This window comes from Macaca fascicularis, chromosome 9 (genome assembly GCF_037993035.2).
Source record: "Macaca fascicularis isolate 582-1 chromosome 9, T2T-MFA8v1.1".
Lineage (NCBI taxonomy): Eukaryota > Metazoa > Chordata > Mammalia > Primates > Cercopithecidae > Macaca > Macaca fascicularis.
In genome coordinates, this window is record NC_088383.1 from 87536004 (window position 1) to 87557648 (window position 21645).

General features: G+C 39.9%; 1 long non-coding RNA gene across 1 annotated transcript in view; it reads right to left on the reverse strand.

The window, feature by feature from the left end:
- Positions 1–17765: 17765 nt before the first annotated feature.
- Positions 17766–21645, reverse strand: part of LOC135964966 (uncharacterized) — a 30729-nt gene continuing 26849 nt past the window's right edge. Inside the window, exon 2 of the long non-coding RNA XR_010577701.1 lies at positions 17766–18872. This is a non-coding gene — a long non-coding RNA (uncharacterized lncRNA). The remainder of the gene's footprint in view (positions 18873–21645) is intronic.

Consider the following 21645-nt stretch of genomic DNA (forward strand, 5'->3'; position numbering starts at 1 on the left):
TCAATACTATTATTTTTGTCTTAATATTACTCAAACTATCATTACTAGTATACTGTAACTAGTATTGTTATTGCTTTTATAATTATTTGGGACTTGAAGGGCTGGTAGATAAAAGCCAGGGGAAGGATAGAGACTCTGACAGAGTAACAACATGTTTGAGGGGCTACAGGCAAGAGACATAGTCGCCTGGGGTGACTGGACATTTAGTATGTGTAGAATATAAAACAAGAGACCGGTTGGAGACATAGACCAGATTGTAATCATGAAGAATTTTATAAGGCAAGTCTAAAGAGTTGAGATTCTACCCCAAAAGCCACAAAAGGATGTTACATGCAGTAACATGATTACACACAAACATATCCCATACACAGACTTACACACTCACACCACACTTATATCCATAATTTTCAAATGATCATGTCATAATACAGCTAGGTTTTGTAGAAGAGGTAATTCATGCTTTTTAATTTTAATATTGAAAGAACTGAGTCTAAAGGGAGTAACAGGACATAAGCAGGATAGCAGAAGTAATTACTTCATATCTTTTGAATGCAAATACCTTGCTTTTTCCCACCACACCACACTGCTCTCCTTATCACCCTTTCCATTATTAATACCCTGCTGTTGGCCAAACTGGAACACTTAGTTTCCCAACTAAACTCTTTACCCTTGAAAGTATGTGGGAATCTGTAGAAAATTCTGACACTGTTGAATTGTCTCTAAAAACCAGACTCAAACTTCACACACTGTATTACAGTGGGTTCTTGGGAATCCAGTGGTTTTAGCTTTTAAGCACTGTAGAATTCTCCACAAGTAGATTTTACTGCAAACTGCCCTCCAACCCCCACCATGATTCTTCTATAGATAAAATTCAGTACCAAATTAACACAAAGATGACAGAGAAAATGTCCCCCAGAGGAGCACCCTACAGATTTCAGGAGAAAAATCATGTTGGAGAATGGATTTGTCTTGATGTTGATTCTAGGTGGTTTTGGGGTTTGAATGTTTATAATTTTTGCTAGGCCACAGAGACAAATTCCTTGCAGCTCTCAGATGCCTTCCTCAGTCACTGACTGTAAATTTGATGTAAATCACCAGACTGTAAATTTGATGCATTCTGCACCCAACAACCTACTGTTCCCTCACAAACTGTTTCAAGGGTTACAATCCTGATTTTCCATATGTTAACAACTTTGAACATACCACCAAAATGCATCTGTGTTAGATATCTCTCTGTAGAAATGCCTCTATTGAACTACCATTTAATATTATATATTTTTAAATTGTGTGTTCATAAGATGTCTAACCTGGAATTCCCCAAAAAGCCGGACACATGGACTTGCCTGCCCATTAATAGTTTATTTTGGGAGGTGGCCCTAATGACTAGTAATGGGGGACTGCGAAGAGTGAAAGAGGGAAGCAGGGAAAGCCAGTCCCATGTGTGTAACTGACATGGTCACTGAGTGGGCAAAGAGCCTCAAAACTCCTGAGACGTTCTGAGGAGCTGAGGAGAGCAAGCCACAAAATTGTCCTCAAGAAACAGAAGAGACTAATTAATAACTGACTCCCATCTCCATTGGTTAAAGGTTTGTCCCACAAGTGGTTAATTTTCCTGCATTTTCAGACTTGTGCATGAATCAGAGTGTTGAACAGGTTTCTACAGGTGTACCATGTGGTGATGACAAAGCACAAAGCAAGAGACAACAGTGCAGCTGAGGCAAAGTATGATTGGGATAGGTATCCCAGCTATGGCAGGAGAAAAATGCAGACCAAGAGGACGTGAGATGGAGCACCAGAGGTGTCAGGAAACACACAAGGTGCGGAGGAAGAACTAGGATTTCAATCCAAGTAGTCTGTTTTAGAAGCCCAAGCTCTTACGGCAGTGGTTCTCAAACTTCAGTGTGCTTCACACTCAGCTGGAGGGCTTGTGGAAACACAGCTTATGGAACTCCACTTCTAGAGTTTCTGATTCTGTGTGCCAGAGGTAGAGGGCAGATATTTTGTACTTTTCTCATTTTCAAAGTGGTGCTGCTGATGCTGGTCCAGGAACCACATTTTGAGAACTGCTGCATCACACATGAACACTGCTATCTTGCTAAGGGTCGCTGAGAACAGCAAAGGAAACATTCAGCGCTATGGGGGACAGTTGTGCCCAATTCACTAACTTTCAAGTTTTTAAGAAACTGCTTAGATACCTCTCAAAAGGAAAATCTTCTCCTCCACAGGCAGTGCATGAGTGCGTGGTCTAGATCATAAATATTTGTGTCAGAAATGATACGCTTGGTTCATGAGGCATTAGATAATCAAAGAAATGGTATTGTGGTCAACTGCCACACTTCAGGCAGGAATCCTAAAGAAGTCACCGTGAAACTTAGAAAGTCATAAAAATCCAAGAGGCTTGGAGTATGATGAAGCTGAACTTCAAAATGAGAGTGTGAAAGTGAAAATGGAGCAGCTGTCTTAACTGAATATTTATATCTGGGGTGCTCTGTAATGAGCTTTCAATTTTTGCTACATTTAATGAATAGCGATTACATACAAAACTGAAAAAATACATAAGACATAGTTTCTATTTTTAAACGTTTACAGTTGAGTAAAGATGAAAAACAAGAAAGCAATTAAAATAAAAAGATATTGGGTAAGCTTTTGGAGAAAGAAACAGAACTCTGTGAGAACATAAGAAAGTCGCAAAATTTTGTCTCACAAAACGTAAAAACATTTTAATAAGGAGGTGATAATTAACTGGGTGGGAAGGAGGAAAAGGGCTTGCCATGCAAAGAAGGAAGGAAAGATCATTCTGGGCAGAGGGAACACCACACAAGGAATCATGAAAGGCCCAGAATGTGATGAAAACGATGTTGTGATCAGCTTGATTAAAGAGTATCAAGGTATATACTGGAACCAGACTGTGAAGTTTTCATGTGCCAGCTAAAAGGCTTGAACTTCTTCTAATAAGCAGCAGAGAGATAGCAGAGGTGTTAAAACAAAATTTGGCACAAGCAGATGTATTTTTTAACATTCAATTTTTTAGAAAGATTTCTCGATGAAGTGTGGAAGATGAAATTGATTGAAGTGAGGTGTGGAAGATTAAATGTGGAAATGAAGATTCTGAAAACAGGCACTGGCAGCAGGGATATTCTATCTGTGCTGAAGAGGGCAGGTTTGAAAGATAAAGAAAGATCAAAATCAAGAATCTAAATGGATGCAGGATATGGGAGAGAGGGAGGCAGAAGGAATTTCAGGAGTTAGTTATCAGTTTGGAGTTAGTTCTTCACAAATACGTGAGCTCTTTATCTGGCTCTGTGGGTTTTCCCATAATGCTTAAGGGTTTTTGTTTGGTTTGTCTTGCTATTAAATACCTAGGCATAGGTATCAAAAAGAGACTAAAGCTTCCCATGTTGTTTTCAAAAATACTAAATATAGGCAAAACAAATGTGTCAAGGTCATGTAAATTCTCAAGGCTGTCTTAAATGTGCATTGAGATCCTCTGAGTATTCTCTATTCCCTAATTTACCCAGTTCTTAAAATTCTTTTTATTACAAAAGATCTCTTAGGACCTGTGTTCCGTTGAGCACATTCTGGAAAATGCTGTCTTAGGAGGCCCAGGAGCTCATCTCTTTGACAGTGGGGTAACTCCTAACAAATAGAAAAATGGAAGAAGATCCCTCCAAGGAGGACTTGTGGTGGAGTGGACAGGTACTGACTTCAGAGGCAGTCAAACCTGGGACAATACCCAGATTCTACCTTTAATATGTCTGTGATTTGGGGCAAGTTAGGTAAACTCTGGATCTCAGTGTACTTGTCTGCAAAGAGCAAATAAGGATACCTACCTTGCAGAGTTGTTGGGGAATTAGGAAATATATATATAAAGTGTCTGGTACGTAAGCAACAAATTATAGCTGCTAATTTTACATTGGATAGGCTTAGAATTTTAGCTCTGCTAAAATTATTTTATTATGACTTCTCCTGTTCTAGCTTTTGACTGCATTCTGAATGTCCTTATTCTCCTGTGTCTCCCGGTGCTTTAAATCTTCACCTTTTGTTTTATATTGTTCACCAGTGCTATTTGTTTTATATTGTTCACCTTCTATTGGTGTGTGTTCTTGCGTGATTTGGCTTTTGTTTTCTGAACCGGGTGATCAGTTCATTGGAAGAAGGTCAACGTATCTGTGGTGTGGAACTACACTTGATGATTTCTAGGGTCAGAAATCACACAGTTAGGAGAGTGCTTTTCAAAAAGAAAAAAAAATGGCAAAAGCAGAGTGAGAAATCTGGGAAGCTGAAACATGAGCTATTTCTGTACAATTCCATGGCTCCAGATCCAATTTCTGTTTTGCTAAGAAGGATGACTCATAAGGCTAAATCACAAGCATATCAGAAAAAATAACTATTATGACCTCTTCAGGTTGTGGTTGAAAATGATTAAATGCTATCGCAAGGATACTTCCTCTGGCTGGAGGGTAAATGTTGGCTTAACTGGAACACAAAACTTGACGTATTCTGTTCTTAATTATAAGATTCTAAGCCAGTGAATTTTTTTTTAAATAGTGCATCACATTTGCTCTAATATCAATATCTAATATCAGCTTCTACTCAACCTCTCTCACAAGCCAAAGTAATTTAGAAACCTGACTGCAATAAAGTTGTCATTGGTCATCAAGATTAACAAATTTTAGGCATGTGTTTTTTCATTTTTCTGCTCAAAATTTTCCTTGGATCCCCATTGTTTACTGAATTAACCACAAACTGCTTCAGGTGCAATTTAAGGTTCTCCACAGAAATCATGAAGCAAAAGGGGAACTAAATTATACATCTTAGGCCATGCTTCTCTAACTTCATTATACATACAGATGACTTGGAAATCTTGATAAAATGTGCTTCTGATTCAGTAGGCCTGGTGTGGTGTAGCTCAGAGGAAGGCTATGGCAAGATCTTAGCTGATGAGGGATTAAGGAAGCAAGAAAGGACCTTAAGCACTAAATCACATGCATGACAGGAAACAAGACAGTGAAGGGCTTCAATGGAAAATAGGAGTAAGAGATGAAGAATCCTGGAAAAACTCCCAAGAGGATTTTCCTCCAAATGCTACACTCTTTGAGACAAATGCAGGGTGTTCAGGCATTTGCCTTTCTTTCTAAGGTTTTTATTTTTCTCTATCCAGGTACTTCATACCAAGTTTCCAAGAGGCTTGGAAGTAATAATGTAAAACCACTTGAATTTTTAAAAATCTATACTATACTAGAGCTGTGTTCTAAGTTGGAGAATATGTTCCTTGACTGTTCCATACTTTAGAAAATATATCCATCTTTTTAGGGTAGATTAGGGCAGCCTTCACTTCTCTTTGATTTGAAAACTTTAATCATGATATGTAGGGGCCAGACCATCAGTCACAAAGCCCATTCCAAAATTACATGGACGGTTTCATGCACATCAGACTTGCCAGAAATTTCCAGATTTTTAAGGTGTTAGGATGTCAACTTACTAAACACTTACTATATAATGGCTACCATTAAAAGACTCTATATATATTATTTCACTTGAATCATAATACATCAGCTCTGAATGACTCTCATTTCAATGGAATTGAATGTTTCATAAAATATTCTAAAACCTTTTTTGCGGTTTGGTTAAAGTTGGTCCTTTGTATGATTGGTACATAGTGGTTTGTGTTTTTGTTATTCGATACTGAGTATTTAGCTTCTCTTCATAATTTTGAGGTTATTAGACTCAAAGGTAATTACTGAAAATTCATTATCTATAACTGGAGGTGATTTTGAGCATTAATAATGCATTTGAAGTGTTCTTATTTGGTGTTTGAAAAACATACTGCTCTAAAAATTTCGAGTTCTTGGCACCATTGTTCCTTCTGGGATTTTGCTCAGCTCCTTAACTGAGTCATTTTCATTAATCAAACTGTTGCTTGGAGTTATGATAATACCATAGGAAGTTCTTGTATGAATCTCACTTTGGCCTTTACTTGGTTAATATTCCATTTTGAAATTCAGTTCATGGGTTATGTCTCCCTTCACTGACTTCTGTGAAAGTAAAACATTAATGTGTTAAATTGTTACCCGCTTACTTGCTTTTTAAAGAGAAGTCCAAAGGTTAACAAAATAGAAATATTTTTTCAGCAAAGCTCGGTTGTAATATTAAACTTCTAGTTTGTTTCTGGAACCAGATCCACAGGAAAGCTTTCTCTACTACGTGGAATTGTTTAAACACAGATGCTTTTGGCCTTGGTCTCTACTGTAGTGGTTCTGATCATGGCTATGTCTAGAATAACCTTGGCAGATGTTTGAAAGTATAGATCTTTAGATCCCTATCACAGCTCTAGTGAATTAGAGTCTCTCAGGTATGGCCTGGAACATCTGTGTTTTATTTTATTTTATTTTATTTTATTTTATTTTATAGATGGAGTCTCGCTCTGTCGCTCAGGCGGGAGTGCAGTAGTGCGATCTCAACTCACTGCAACATTTGCCTCCCAGGTTCAAGTGATTCTTGTGCCTCAGCCTCCTGAGTAGCTGGAACTACAGATGCATGCCACCATGCCTGGCTAATTTTTGTACTTTTAATAGAGACGGGGTTTCGCCATATTGGCCAAGCTGATCTTGAACTCCTAACCTCGTGATCCGCCCACCTCGGTCTCCCAAAGTGCTGGTATTACAGGCTTGAGCCACTGCACTCAGCCAGAACATCTGTATTTTAAAACCACTACCATCAGCACCACTGACCACTAGCTCACTGCATGATTCTTGTGCCCAGCCAGGTTCAGACCCACTGCCTTGAAGGGGTCTGATCAAAAATGGAAGACAGCCATGTCTTTACTTGGCCAAACAGCTTAGAAAATCAGAAGTGTGCTCTGGTGAATACGTCAGAATCTCCTGTGAAGTCTATTTAAAAGACCAGTTCCAGGACCTTAACCTGGACTCTCTGAATCACAATTTCAGGGTCTCAGAAATCTCTGCTTCTGTCAGGATCCCCAAGGGATTTCCATGCGCACTGAAGTTTTAGAATTCCTTTCTATATGAGTGAGCAATCAACCACCTAGGGATACTGTATTGAGTTCTCTGCTGTTATTTTATTTTACCTCTTATTTGTGGGCACAATCAGAATCATTCAAGGAATTGTTCTCAAAATTTTTTTAAAAATTAGTGCCCTTAGTGAAATCTATAAATCTTCTCCCTAAAAAATTTCACACAGGCACATGCACACATTTCACACTTTTCATTTCAGAAGGTTCACAGACTTGAGACCAATTTATATATTCCAGATTAAGAACTGGTGTCCTGAAGAACTGAGTTGATTGACTTCAGGAAACATTTTGTCTTGATGAGTCCACTGCAAGACACAACGGGTCTGCAGAAATAGAGGAGATGTCTGGCTCAGAGAGGTAGAGTGGGAGCGAGAACAGGGAGGAGGACACCCAGTTAAGGCCCTGGTCAATATTAAGTCCAGGCTGAATGGAGGCCTTCCTTTATAAGATCCCTAGACCCAAGGATGTGCGCAAACACTCTTTTTCCCTCTGACCCAGGAGCACTGTGATAGGTAATAGCTGTTTCTCAATAAATAAACATTTTTAAAATACCTACTGTATGGCAGGCATTGCCACAAGCTGGAGGTACAAAGATGGATCAGACACACGTGCTGGCTTCAAACGGCTCACAGCTAGTGGCATATTCCATATCGCTGGCTCTCTCACAAACCTCACTATCATGGTCATGAAATATCTAGCCAAAGACATTAAGCCAAAGACGTTAACCGCAGTTTCAGAGATTTGCCTGACTGCTTTCCTATTTGACCTTTCAGCCCACTGCTCAGTGCATTCCTCTGCGGGCTCTGCTCCTGGGCCCCATCCCTAGCCCTCCAGATTTGCTTCTCTTCCTTTGGGTTTGGTGACCCATTTGGACTTCCTTCTCTGGCATATGAACCTCATCTTTCCCAGACATTTGGCTCTACATGCTCTAATGGCTTTGGTGCCCCTGGAGCTCTGGCCTCCAACGTCAACATTCCTGGCCCTCAAAATCCTCATTAGCACTGCAGTTCCCAACCTGGAGAGAAAGAAACTTTCATTCATTTATTCAACAACATCGAGTGTGCCAGATACTATTCTAGGCACTGGGAGCACATGAGTGAGATAAACAGACAAAAATCCCCAGGCTCATAAAGTTTACATTTTAGCTGGAATAAACTCACAATAAATACAAAATAGTTGCATATACAAGCACATAAATAATATATATAATAAACACAGTCAATTTTTATTACTCATGGACTCCATATTTGTGAATTCATCTATGTGTTAAAATTTGTTTGTAACCCCAGAATTAAAATACAGCATTTTTGTGGTCATTTTAAAACGTGCCAGAGCAGTGAAAAATTTGAGTTGCCTGACACACATATCGCTTGCTGGTGTCAAACAAGGCAAAGTTCCGCCTTCCTGTTTCCATCCTCATACTATAAGTATCATATAGGTTATGGGTTTCTCTCATTTTTGTGTTAATGATTTTTCTGTTTAAAATGCTGCCAGCCAAGCATCATGCTAAAGTGCTGTTTAGTGTTCCTTAGTACAGGAAGGCAGTAATGTCACTTATGGAGAAAATACATGTGTTAAATAAGCTTCCTTCAGGCATGAGTGGTAGTGCTATTGGCCATGAGTTCAATGTTTATGAATCAACAATATATATTAAATAAGGTTCTTTTAAATAGAAACATACATAAAACAAGGTTACGTATTGTTTGGGTGACAAAAACATTGTGACCCCCGACCCGTAGAAAGTGTAATGGTTCAAGATTCACTGATTCATTGTTTGCAGTGACATAACCACAGTGAATAGTGAGAATTGACTGTATATATTAATAGTAGATTGGATTTTAGTAAATGTTATGGATGAAAAATAGGTTCTAAGGTATACAGGGAATGTCCACGGTGGGGGTGAACCTCCACTTTACAATTTGATGTTCAAGTGACATTAGAACAAAGATATAAAAAAGATGAGGGAAGAATCCGTGAATCTATCTAGGGGGAAAAGTATAGTAGACAGAGAAAAGAGCAAGTACAAAGGCCGTAAGGCAGGAACATGTTTGGGGAGGAGAACAGAAGGAGATTAGAGGAGTTGGCATGGGGCAAGCAAAGGGAAAAGTAGTAAAAGCTGATATCAAAGCCTTAATGAGGAGCAAAAGATTCTGTAAAGACTGTGACTTTTTCTTTGAATGTAGTGGAAAGCTATTGGAGAGTTTCAAGTGGGGAAAGTGACACAAACTACTTAATGTTTTAACAGTATTTTCTGCATTGAGCATAGACTAAAAGGGAACCAGAGTGTTAGAAGGTAACCCATTTAGGAGACTTAACAATAATCCAAGGGAGAGATGATAGTGGCTTAGTCCTGGGTGGTAGCAGTGGAGGTGGTGAGGAATGACTAAATTCAGGATATAAATTTGAAGGTAGAGCCAACAGGATTTGCCACTGAGGAAATGTGAAATATAAAAGATATAGAAGAAGCAAAAATGATGCCAAGGGTTTTGGCCTACGCAACTGAAAAAATGGAATTGTTATTTGATAAGTCAGGCAAGCTTGAAAGGTACAGGTTTATGGGTGGTATAATCAGGAGTTCTGTATCGCACATTTGAGATATCAAAGAGATGCTCAAGAAGAGACATATGTTAGACAAATTCAGTATTAATTCAAATTTCAGAGGACAGGACTGGACTGAAGCATCATCATTCCATTGATGGCTTTATAGCCATAATCCTGGATATCCAAGGATATAATATATTCAGGATATAATCCTGAGTATATATCCTCGAGATAGATATCCACATATCGATATAGTAGATGGAAGAAAGAAGAGGCTCTAGTTCTGACCTTGGAAGTGCTACAACATGATGGAAGATGAAGAAAAAAACAGCTAAGAAAACTGAGAAGGAGCAGTAGACAAAGTAGAAGACAAAAACAGGAAAGTAAAGTTGCCCTAGAAGCTCAGGGAAGAAAGTGTTTCAAGGAGGAGGAAGTGATCAACTGTATCAAATTCTGCAGTGGAGTCAAGAAATATGAAAAAAAGAACTGAGCTTTGGATTTAGCAACACAAAAATTATTGGTGATCTTGACAAAGCAGCCTAAGGATGAAAACTTAATGGTGGTGTATTCAAGGGAGAACAAGAGGAGATAAATTTGAGTCAGCAACTATAAACAAGTCTTTCAAAGATTATAGCCATAAAGAGGAGTAGAGAAATGGCAGGAGGAGGTGGGCAACAGTACACAGAGAGGACATGAGGGTCAGGAAAGAGGTTTTCATTAATGGTGGGAAAAATTACAGCATACTTGTTACAAGGCAATTTTCCATGAGTCTCTTGCATTTTTGCATGTCTTGTGATAAAAGACACTAATTTTGCTTTGGCTCTAGAATTTCTTTTCAAGGATATTTGTATAGTGAACAACTTTTGAAGACAGAGAGGGCGTCTCTCTCCAGATCAAAAGGCTGTCATGTTTACTGACCAGGTTAATAAATAATTCGAGTTCCCCAAGTTCAGTGTTCCTCTCTTACAATGCAGCTCATTATGTGTGTAAGTACCACCTGGCCCTTTTTGCATCACTCTGTGGGAACTGGGGCTCATGTAACCAGCACAATAAAATGCTGATCCTCTGGCTACTCCCGTTGCTGTCAGCAATTAAGTCCTTTGTCAATGACCCAAGAAGCTTATGGCTTTTCCCAGCAACCACGAAACTGTGGCAGGCTAACTTGTGGCCTGTAAGTAGGGTGAAACCTCAGACCCTTCGCAGTTCTTGACACTTGTACATTAATAAGAACAATCTGGTAGAGAAGAAACAAACTATTGATGCAGGAGAGAGGGGGAAGGATTCCTGGGACAACGCCTTGAGTGGTAAGAGGGGTTGGAATCTATTGCTCGGGTATAGGATCTCAGACATTTCTTCGATAATAATAGAAAAGAAGGCAGAGTAAATAGGAACAGATGCTGGCAGGTGGATAAGTATGGTCATGGGAGTGTGAGGACATTCTTCTGCCATTGCCTTTGTTTCTTCAGTGAAATAAGAAACATTGTTATTAGCTAAGCAAGAGGTTGGGAAGGAAGTGTTGGAGGTTAGAGAGAGAGGAAAAGGTACAGAACTGTCATCTATGCATGTGGGAGAGAATGAACTAGACAGAAGCAGCTGGACTGATGAGCATTATTACTGTCCTAATTCTCACTAAGAGTGAGAAATCTTAGCAGTATGTACTCACACTTGCCCATTATGACAATCATCATAAACAGATGTTGGTGACTTTTTCCCTCTTGGCATTAATAAACCACTGTGATCAACAAGTCTGTATTATCACAGGTACATGGGATGCACAGTCAAGTCAGGTGGATCCAATTCACCAGTTACACACTGGCACATTTGCCCAGAAGTTCAGGGGGTTTATGTCTCTGTGCAAATAAAGCTTTAGATTCACATTTTTGTAACAAGTGGCTATTCTGTTTGCATTGTGAAATTTTAGTTGCATTACTAGAGAATGGCTGTTCAATTTGTGTATTTTATTGGTGATGCTCTGTTTTCCAGCTTACTAGACATTTACTTTACTTCCAGCTAATTACTGTAGCTTAGATTTTAATGTCCTAATTAACTATCCTGATTAACTTTATGGCAAGAGCTGCAGCATAACAATCAATTTGTACAAAAACATGCTTGATAATATAAATAGTATACCTCTTTCACCTGCAGAGAGACGAGGAAGGCAAAGCCGGTGGCATTCATTTAGGCATGGTCCCACTGAATAAATTTCTTTTAAAGCCCAGGCACGTGGACCAGTCCTCAGTGTCTTGGTGAGACAACCTCACCAAGGCAGCTGTGTTGGCTGGGCAACTTCTTCTCAATTAAAACATTCAAGCCCCAGACACTTTTTGAAAACTAGTAAAGCATGCCAAGAGGAAACATAGTGATGCCTGTATTTCTCAAATAGTCTTTATTCAGTCAGAACTCTCTGATATCCTATTTGTTATGATGATTTAACTAGTCAACCAACAAGCACTTCTCTGAACCTCCCATGTGTCCACATTGTTTTGTGTATTAGTCAAGATAGGCTAGGCTCTGCCATGGTCATAAGTAACTCCCTAAAGCACAGTTGCTAACACAGTAAAGGTTTACTTTTCAGTCATGTGAGTCCTATGCAGGTCAGGACACTATCTCTTATCTTGTGCTACTCAGTCGGGGATATGGGGACCCCAAGGTTACCATGGCATGGGGAAAAAACCCAGAGTGTTAAATAGGATGGATTTGGCTAATATCACTTTTATCCATAGCATATTGAGTGGATTCCAGTACATGACCCTAACCCTAAGTGCCAGGAAAGCTGAAGAATGTGAAGGAGCATATGCGTGGTTGGGGAGCCACTACGGTTTCTATTACATTGTGCCAGGCACTGAGAATGGACACAACGGAGAAGAAGGCTGAGTCCTTGCCCCTGAGAAGATTTTAACCTATTAGGGTGCAGAAGGGAAAGCAATTGATATTCACCAAGTACTTCTCCTTGTCAGGTGCCTTACTAGAGATAATATAATATTTTTGTTCATTTTATAACACTGCATTCATCATTCATCCACTAGTTATTGAACAACTACTATTTCCTAGGGACTGAGAAGTGTACTAGATTTCAAAGTTGTCTGAGACTCAATACCACCTTTCAAGAGAAAAAAAAGAAGATAAGCAAAACTGTCAAGCCAATACAATATAGTGTGGTAAGTACCACAGTAGGAGTATATGGGTTTCCTAGAGCTGCTCTAAAAAAGTATCACAAACGAGGTGATTTAAAACAACAGAGATATTTATTATCTCACAGTTTTGAAAGTTAGCAGTCAGAAATCAAGGTGTTGGCAGGACCATGTTCCCTCTGAGACTCTGGGTGGAATCTTTCTGTGCCTCTTCCTAGCTTCTAGTGGTGGCTGTCAATCCTTGAGATTCCTGGTCTTGAGCTACATTACTCCAATATCTACCTCTGTCATCACATAGAATTCACCCTGTGTATCTTAACCTTCACATGGCATCTTTCTCTTATAAGGACACCAGTCTTATTGGATTAGGGCCCACCCTAATGACTGCATCTTAACTTACTATATCTGCAAATACCTATTTCCAAATAAGGTCATATTCATAGGTATTAGAAGTTAGAACTTCAACATATCATTTAGGGGGCATAATTTAATGCATAAAAAGAGATAAGCTCAGGATACTATGAAAACACACAGTAGTAATATTTGGGTCAAATAAATTTCCTAGAGAAGATAGTGTCTAAGCTAAGTCCTCAAAAACTAGAAGTGAACAGTCACTGAAAGAAAGGCACTTCAGGCAGAGGAACCAGCATGTGCAAAGCTCTAACAGCAATAGGAAGTCTGGTGCACTGTGCAAGCAGTTCAATCTGGCTGGAGATGAAGTTCAAGTTAGGGATAATGGGGAATTTTATGTGTCAACTTGTCTGGGCTAAGGGATGCCCAGATAGCTGGGTAAAAACAAAACACACACACACACACACACACACACACACACACACACACACACACACTTTACTTCTGGGTGTGTCTGTGAGGGTATTTCTAGAAAAGATTAGCATTTGAATCTGAGTAAAGACGATCTACCCTCATCAATGCCAGTGAGCATCATTCAATCCATTGAAGGGCCAAAGAGAACAAAAAGTTGGAGGAAGCATGAATTCTCTCTCTGTCTTCTTTATCTAAGACAGCCATCTGCTCCCATTCTCAGACATCAGAGCTCTTGGTTCTTGAGCCTTCAGACTCTGGGTCTTGCAACAGCATCAACATTCCCCCAATCAGTTCTCAGGAATTTTGCCCTAGTTCTCAAGCCTTCAACCTCAAACTAGAAGTTAGACCATCAGCTCCTCTGGTGCTCAGGTGTTGGAACTTGGACTGAAAGACATCACTGATTTTCCTGGCTCTCCAGCTTGCAAAGGGTAGACTGTGGAACTTCTTGGACTTCATAATTGCATGAACTAATTTCCATAACGCCTCCTTAAATCTCTCTCTCTACATATATCATATTGGTTCTGCTTCTCTGGAAAACCCTGATTAATACAGTGAGAAAGTAGGAAGAGATGGGACTAGAGGGCTGGAGAAAGACTTGATTGTGAAAGGGATTTGAATGAGCTGAAACTATCCTAACAGCCAAAAGGTTTAAGCAGGGAAGTGAGAGTATCAGGGGAAGTGACAGTATGAGAATTTTAAAAATATTATTCTGGTAGCAGAATGGGGCAAGGATTGAAGAGGGCAAGGTTGGAGTTTGGAAATTATTATAATAATCTAGGGAAGAAGGAGTGACAGCCCTGAGAATGGTAGTAAGAGTAGTGGTAAACAGAAATGGGAAGATGCTGGGGATATTTAGAAGGGAAAATTATACTTTATGATTATTAAGATGTAAGGGAGAAATAATAGTAAGAGATGACCCCCAGTTTCTGGCTAGATGGTGTCACATAATTTAGTGAGATAAGGAACAATGGAAGAGGAGTAGCTTTGACAGGGGGTGGGGAGTTGGGGTTGGGTGGATTGAGGATGGGAAAGTTGCTGATGGTGAGAAAGTTGCTGAGCTAGAAATACCTGTAAGACATGTCATGGGGAACTCAGGCAGTTTGATAGCCATGCAGGCTAAAATCCCCATGCTCTTTCAAACACATCTTATTGTCCACCAAACCTGCACTAGCAAAATTCTAATGGAAAACAAAAATATGCTTACACTATTCAGTACTGAGTATAACTGGAATTCATCAAAGGGAAAGTCCTTGTGACCCAAGAGGAGAGATAAGTCTTGAAGAACAAGGCAAAGACTCTTCAACTAGGTGTTTGAATGACAGAATTTGGAGAGCCAAAGAGAAGTGGGAAGGCATACCAGATGGGAGCACAGCAGGAGGAACGGTGAAAAGGGAGACTGAGCCTGGCCTCCTGGGGTGAACAGTTCAATTTGAGAAAGTGAAAGAGAGTAGATGGGGCAGCTGAAGACAAGTGAGGGAGGTCCTGGCAGCCAAACAGCAAGCTCTTTTCAGTGTCATCTCACTAAAATGGCACTGCCTATCTCCCAAGAACATCTCATGCTCTCTCTAGGTATGAGGAGAAAGCTCATTCCACAGTGCTTTCAGAATGAATGAACGTGTGAATGAATGTTTACTGGGATCACCAAATTATTAAGGTTTCTTTTCGATCCATGAGTCAGCATCTTTGTTTACACATTTTATTTTAGTGACTTTTTCTTGTCCTTCAATGAGAAGATGAGGACATTTTTTTAAGAGAAAAGAAAAGAACAAGATGATTTTGCTTTTTTAGTAGTGGGGATTTATTTTAGTCTCAGGGGAGGCATCATAGAAAAAACCCTCAGCCAGAAGTTAGGACATTGTAGTTCTCAGCCACTAATGAGCTGTATGACCTTGGTCACTAGGCCTCTGCAGACTCTGGTTGCTTCATTTGTAAAATAAAACCCAGACTGGGTCATCTTTTGGGTCCCTTCCAGCTCTATTGTTTTAGGATTTGCTCTTAGTCTTTATGAGCCATGTATGATTTATCAGTCTCCCTGATGCACTCAACTCCTGATGCAAAAGCATTGTAAAGAGCTGAATTTTGACTATGTTTTCACAATCTCAGAATAACTCAGTGATTGTTTTAATTCAATTAACCAAATATTCAGATACTTTCCTGCTGGCCTGCATGCAACTATACCTGGTTATGTGCCAATTCTGTTTGCTGTCCTACCCAATCTGATTGGTACCAACAAGGGAGCCTAGTTCAGTTATCTTACTTTGACAGTACCTGAAGATGATTGTTTAACCAGGGACTTTACCGTAGAGGTTCTTTGATTTTAATGTGGGAGAGTGGGGGTTGGGTGGATTGAGGATGGGAAGGTTGATGAGAGTGGGAAAGTTGCTGAGCTAGAGATACCTGAGAGACATGTCACAGGGAACCCAGGCAGTTAGCTAACAATGCAGGCTAAAATCCCTATGTTATTCCAGCCACATCCTATTGCCAATCAAAGCCCCACTAGCAAAATTCTAATAGAAAACAAAAATACACATACACTATTCAGTACTGAGTGTAACAGTAGTTCCCTGAAGGGAAAGTCCTTGTGAGAGAGAATGTTCTGAGGGAGTGTGTGAAAAAGCAGATTCCTGGGCCTTAACCTCAGAGAGTTGTGGGTGGTACCCAAGTCTCTTCATTTTAACAATCTCAAGGGAGGGGTCCATAATATGAGAAATGTTACCTTAGATGGGGAAAAAAACTTTGCTGAAAAACATTAAGTCAACACTCTAGATAAATTGTGGTTTATGGTTTATAAACCAGTAACTTAATTGTGGATGTTGGTACGTGAAATTATTGGGATGATTGGTACTAGGACTACTACACGGCTCTGACATTAGCAACAATTCACTCTAAGAACAGGCTGGGAAAGTGCATAGCTCTGAGTGGCTACCAATATTTTGTCTCCTTCTGGCTTTATGTGCTGCTCTGACTAGTGTTGCCTGTTTCTTAACTGGAGTCATCAATTTGTACTGATGTTGATATTCCCATTGAGGAGAGGTCCATCTCTCTCGAGAACATCCAGTTCTTCTGGTTCAGGCTTCGTGTTTCAGACAAGGAGCTCATCAAATTCCAAGCTCATCAACTTCCCAGCTTGCTCTCTGCCCTTTCTTGTTTGCAGTGTCTCTGCTTTCATGTAGGTCTGTGTAGAGAGACAACCAAGCTTGAGGATGGAAAGACTGCTGCAAGATACTCTGATATGACTCTCTTTGGAGACTCCTTGAGACAGTTTTATGCTGCTGAACAGTGGGAGATTTTAATCATGACACTCAGCATTACAAAGAGGATTCTCCTTGTAGCTGGAGTCTGGAAAACATTTCACCATTTTTACACAGGCTCAGTTGCATCTTGCCTTTTGGCTCTTTCAATGTATGAGAAGTAGGCTTCCGTTTACAGAAGTTTTACAATGTGTAATTACAGTTTACAACACTGGGTTCTGTTTAACACTGAACATATTTGGAACAGAATTGACCAGTCTGTGTGATAGTGTATAGGCACATAACCACAGCACAACTTGGAGTAACAGCCTTACGGTTTGTCCTTCCCTACATCTCCACCCCACCTAGAACAGCCTAAACCAGATGGTCCTCAACCTTTATTCATCACACTCACTCTATGAAGAATTTGGAGGAGAAAGGGTTGCTTCTAAAATATAGATTCCTCTTGCCACCTTCAGATATTCTGATTCAGTGGGCTTGTGCTAGGGTTTAGGAAGCTAAAAAATTAAGCAAACACCCCAAATGACGGTGATTTTGATCACCATAGTTGGTGAAATATTATCTAGCTCTCAAAGCCTTCAGGTTTACATGTTTTTTGGGCATGACATGCACTTCCAGGTCTCAAGGCCTTTATTCAGTTTGCCTATGCTGAAATGCTCTTCCCAGCTTTGTCTAAGGATGGGAATTGAAATGTTAACTCATCCTTTGCAGCCCAGCATAAGTGTCTTTTCTCTTCCACCTTTCTCATAAACTCTCTCTTCTTTACCACTGTACTTTGTTCTTCATCTGTGCTCTTACTGCATTTTCTAAATAACACAAATGTTATATATAAGTAGTTATTAATACACTTGCCTTTCTAAAGTGTGAGCTTCTGGAAAGCAGGGGCTGTGCCACCCTTGTTTCTTCAGTGCCCATCATTGTATCTCACATGCTGTATTAATCTGTTTTCATGCTGCTGATAAAGACATACCTGAGACCGGACAATTTACAAAAGAAAGAGATTTATTGGATTTACAGTTCCACATGACTGGGAAGGCCTCACAATCATGGTGGAAGGCAAAGAAGAGCAAGTCACATCTTACGTGGATGGCAGAGGCAACAAAAGGGAGCTTGTGCAGGGAAACTCCCATTTTTAAAACCATCAGATCTTGTGAGACTCATTCACTATCACAAGAACAGCACAGGAAAGACCTGTCCCCATAATTCAATTCAAGATGAGATTTGGGTGGGGACGAGGCTAAATTGTATAACAAGTTTGAGGTACCTTTTTTTTTTTTTTTTTTTGAGACAGGGTCTCACTTTGTCATCCAGGCTGGAGTGCAGTGGTGCCATCTCCACTCACTGCAACCTCTCCTCCTGGGTTCAAACGATTATCATACCTCAGCCTCTTGAGTCACTGGGATTACAGGCATGTGCCACCATGCCTGGCTAATTTTTGTGTTTTTAGTAGAGATGGGGTTTCACCATATTGGCCAGGCTGGTCTTAGATTCCTGATCTCAAGTGATCCACTTGCCTCAGCCTCCTAAAGTGCTGGGATTACAGGTGTGAGCCACTGTGCCCAGCCTTAGGTACTTTAAAAATACTTTGATTCTAATAAACAGGTACAGACACAGCTAAGCTGTGTAATGCATCTGCACAAACTGATACACAGGTAGCAGTTGTTTTCTTCAAAATGTTGTAAAGTAGCACTTTGATCTTTAGTGTCCTCTTTAGTATCTCAACAGTATAAAGGCACAACGTGAGATGAAATCTTAGTGTTTTAATCAGGAGGCCCTATACTTGTGTGGATCACTCTTACCACTGTGGTCGCCTTTACCAGAATCAGGTTGTAGAATCACTGTTCACTCTATTGTGTGTGTTGCTTTGTGAGCGAGCGATTGCTTCTAGGGGTTAACAATGAGGACAACCAGAGGCAGAAGAGAAGAATCTTAGTGACAGAAGCTGGGATCCGATTTCCTCACCAGGGCAGCTTCTTTTCATCTCTAGTGAGAAGGCCATTTCTGCCTTGTTCTTTGTCTGTTTCAAGCTTTCTCAGAAGCAGCGGCTCCATGGGAACAGGCATTGCTGTCACACATCAGGCATTTAGGCGTCTGTTAAGGAAAGATGAAAAGAATATTAGATGTGGCAGGGAAGCGGAGAGGCAGTGGAGAAGCGTGCAGAGGACAGGATTTGGATTGTGGATGGTTATCTTGCTAGTGGGAGTAATGTGTGGCTGGAGGGGGATGTAATGGCATCTATTGTCAGTCCCCTTAAGATTCAATTACCGAAGGACCTACAGCTGTCCTTCCTGTACTCCAATCAGCTGCAAAGAATCCAGAGAGAGGAGCACCAAGCAGAGAGCTTCAAGAGCCTGAAAGTAATGCAGCTTTGAAAATTTTCAGTTAAGTCTAGTCTACTTCCCTCCAGTATCTCCCAAAAAGTCCGAACTCAGCTTGATTTCAGCCCAGAATCAAAATGTCCCAGAACCTCTCCTCCAGGAAATATTTTAAAAAGATGTTTGTATCTATTACATTTTCTCTTCATGACCATGCTATGAGGGAGACAGGCACAATAAGAAGTCTCAGTTTTAAAGATGAAAAACCTACGGTCCAGTAATTTTCTCAGTTACTTCAATTAATGATGACAGAGCTATGGCTGAGTGAGGAGTAATCGCTCCTTTTCCAGCCATGCTGAGGTATAGGTTTGGGTGTAGGGAGGTGAAGGACTATTATTTTCCCTCCCAGACAGAAAGCATGAAAGAATAATAAAACTAAGAAACAAAATATCCAGCTCAGTCATTTCTAAGAGCAGAGCCCAATACTCAATGGACTGTTGATGGCAGATGTGTGAACACTAAAATCAGAAAAGGGGACTTTAATCTGGAGGTAATGACAAATTCAGTGTGGGAAGAATCAATAGATTATTATGTGAGTCACTGAGCATTGTTATGAGCAGCAGCCTTTCACAGCAAGCACCTTATTGCCATCACACAGCAAGACAAAGAGGGCTTCTTTTCCTTCAGATCATGGGAATTAAAGCTATTACAATTTGGATAGAAATTACTTTTAAAAGCATTTGTTTATCACCTATCTCCCGGCTACTGGGTGCTGAAAACAGAGGCAAGCACCGTCTTCCAAGTCTCTGAGTGCACGCTATTCGGCACCAGCTAGTATTTCTTCAAACCTCCGGTGTGAATCACTATTAGACCACCAGTTTCTATTTGGGGGTTGGAGGATTTAAAGTCCTAACCTCCAAACAAATTGATCATTTTCTATTTTTAATCAGTATATATGTCTGAGAGCCTGAACTACATTAGATCATATTGTCTCTTTTGATGAAACAGAATGGGTGTGTTGGGGCTAATGGGCAAGTTTTTCTTCCCCTTCTGAAGGTTCACTGAAAAATCATCTCATACAAGGTAGATTAATTAGAGAAAAGGCATACAACTTTGTCTAATGTGCACATGGTAGACTTCCGAATAAACACCCAAATATACAAGGGAAATTGCCCATTTTTATGCTTAAGGTTCACCAAAGAAAGTACGGCCATGTAGAAATATGGTGGACCTAAAAGGGTATGACCTAATGCTAATAGACTGAGTGGGGAGATGCAGCAAGTCCTGTCTGTCTAGATTCTTCTCGTTCTCTCTGAGCAGCATTCCTTCCTTCTGGGTGTATGGCAAATCCTTGTCTGGAATAGGGGTCATATGACCTGCAGTCATAGAAGTTAGGTCAGATAATTTGTTTATGGCCAGTTTTCACACAGAAAGGTGCAACAAAAGTTAGAGTGATGTGTTTAGGTTTTATGGCTGGCTTTGGGAAAAAGGGGTTGTGATTTCCATAACCTACCCTGTGGAAGAGGGATTCTAGTTTCTATATCTAGCCTCATGGAAGAATGAGAATGAGAGGCTGGAGGACAGGAGAAGTTTGGAGAGAAATTTAGACTGCTTCTGAGGCCTTTTTTTGGGTATTGTTTTCTGAATTCCAATAGGAGCATAGGAGTACCAGAGTGATGATATTCTGTTTAGACTTCTGAAACACTCTTCGACATTATTTTGTGATGAAAGTCCATGAAAATGACATATATATGTGAATAATGTAGCTGAAAGTGACATAATAACTCATTGATTGGCATCTAAAAAGGCCCAGATTAATAACAGTGCTATTGCCTATTATCTTTCTCCTTTTAAAAGATGACTTCATTGAGGTATATTTTACTTATCATATAATTCACTCACATCAAGTGTACAATTCAATGATTTCTTAGTGCATTTTCCTAGTGGAGGCAACCATCACAATACATTAGTTTTAGAACATTTCCATCACCCCAGTAGGATGCCTCATGCCCATTTTATGGGTTAATTCCCACCCCTACTCCATGCCAGGCAACAACTAATCTACTTTCTGTCTCTATAGATTTGCCTTTTTTGGACATTTTATATAAATTGAATCAAACAACAAGAGGCCTCTTGTGTCTAGCATCTTTTACCTAACGTGTTTTTGAATTTTATCAGTGTTGTAGGATACGTCAGTAGTTTGTGCCTTTTTGTTGTTAAATAGCATTCTGCTGTATAGATATACACATTTTGTCCATCTGTTTACCAGCTGATGGTTCTTTAGGTTGTTTCCAAGTTTTGACTGTTATGAATAATGCTGCTAAAAACAGTGATGTGCAAGTCTCCATGGATATGCTTCCATTCCACTTGGGTATATACTAGGAGTGGATTTTTTTTTTCTTAGGTTACCCTCACTTCCCTTACCATGGAATTTCTTTAACATGATGACCCAGGTCAATCTATGTATCATCTGACTTTTCCATTGGAAAGTCAAAGTGAAAAGAGATGATAAATCAGGTAGTCAAGGGATATTTGGAGGCAAAAATCTC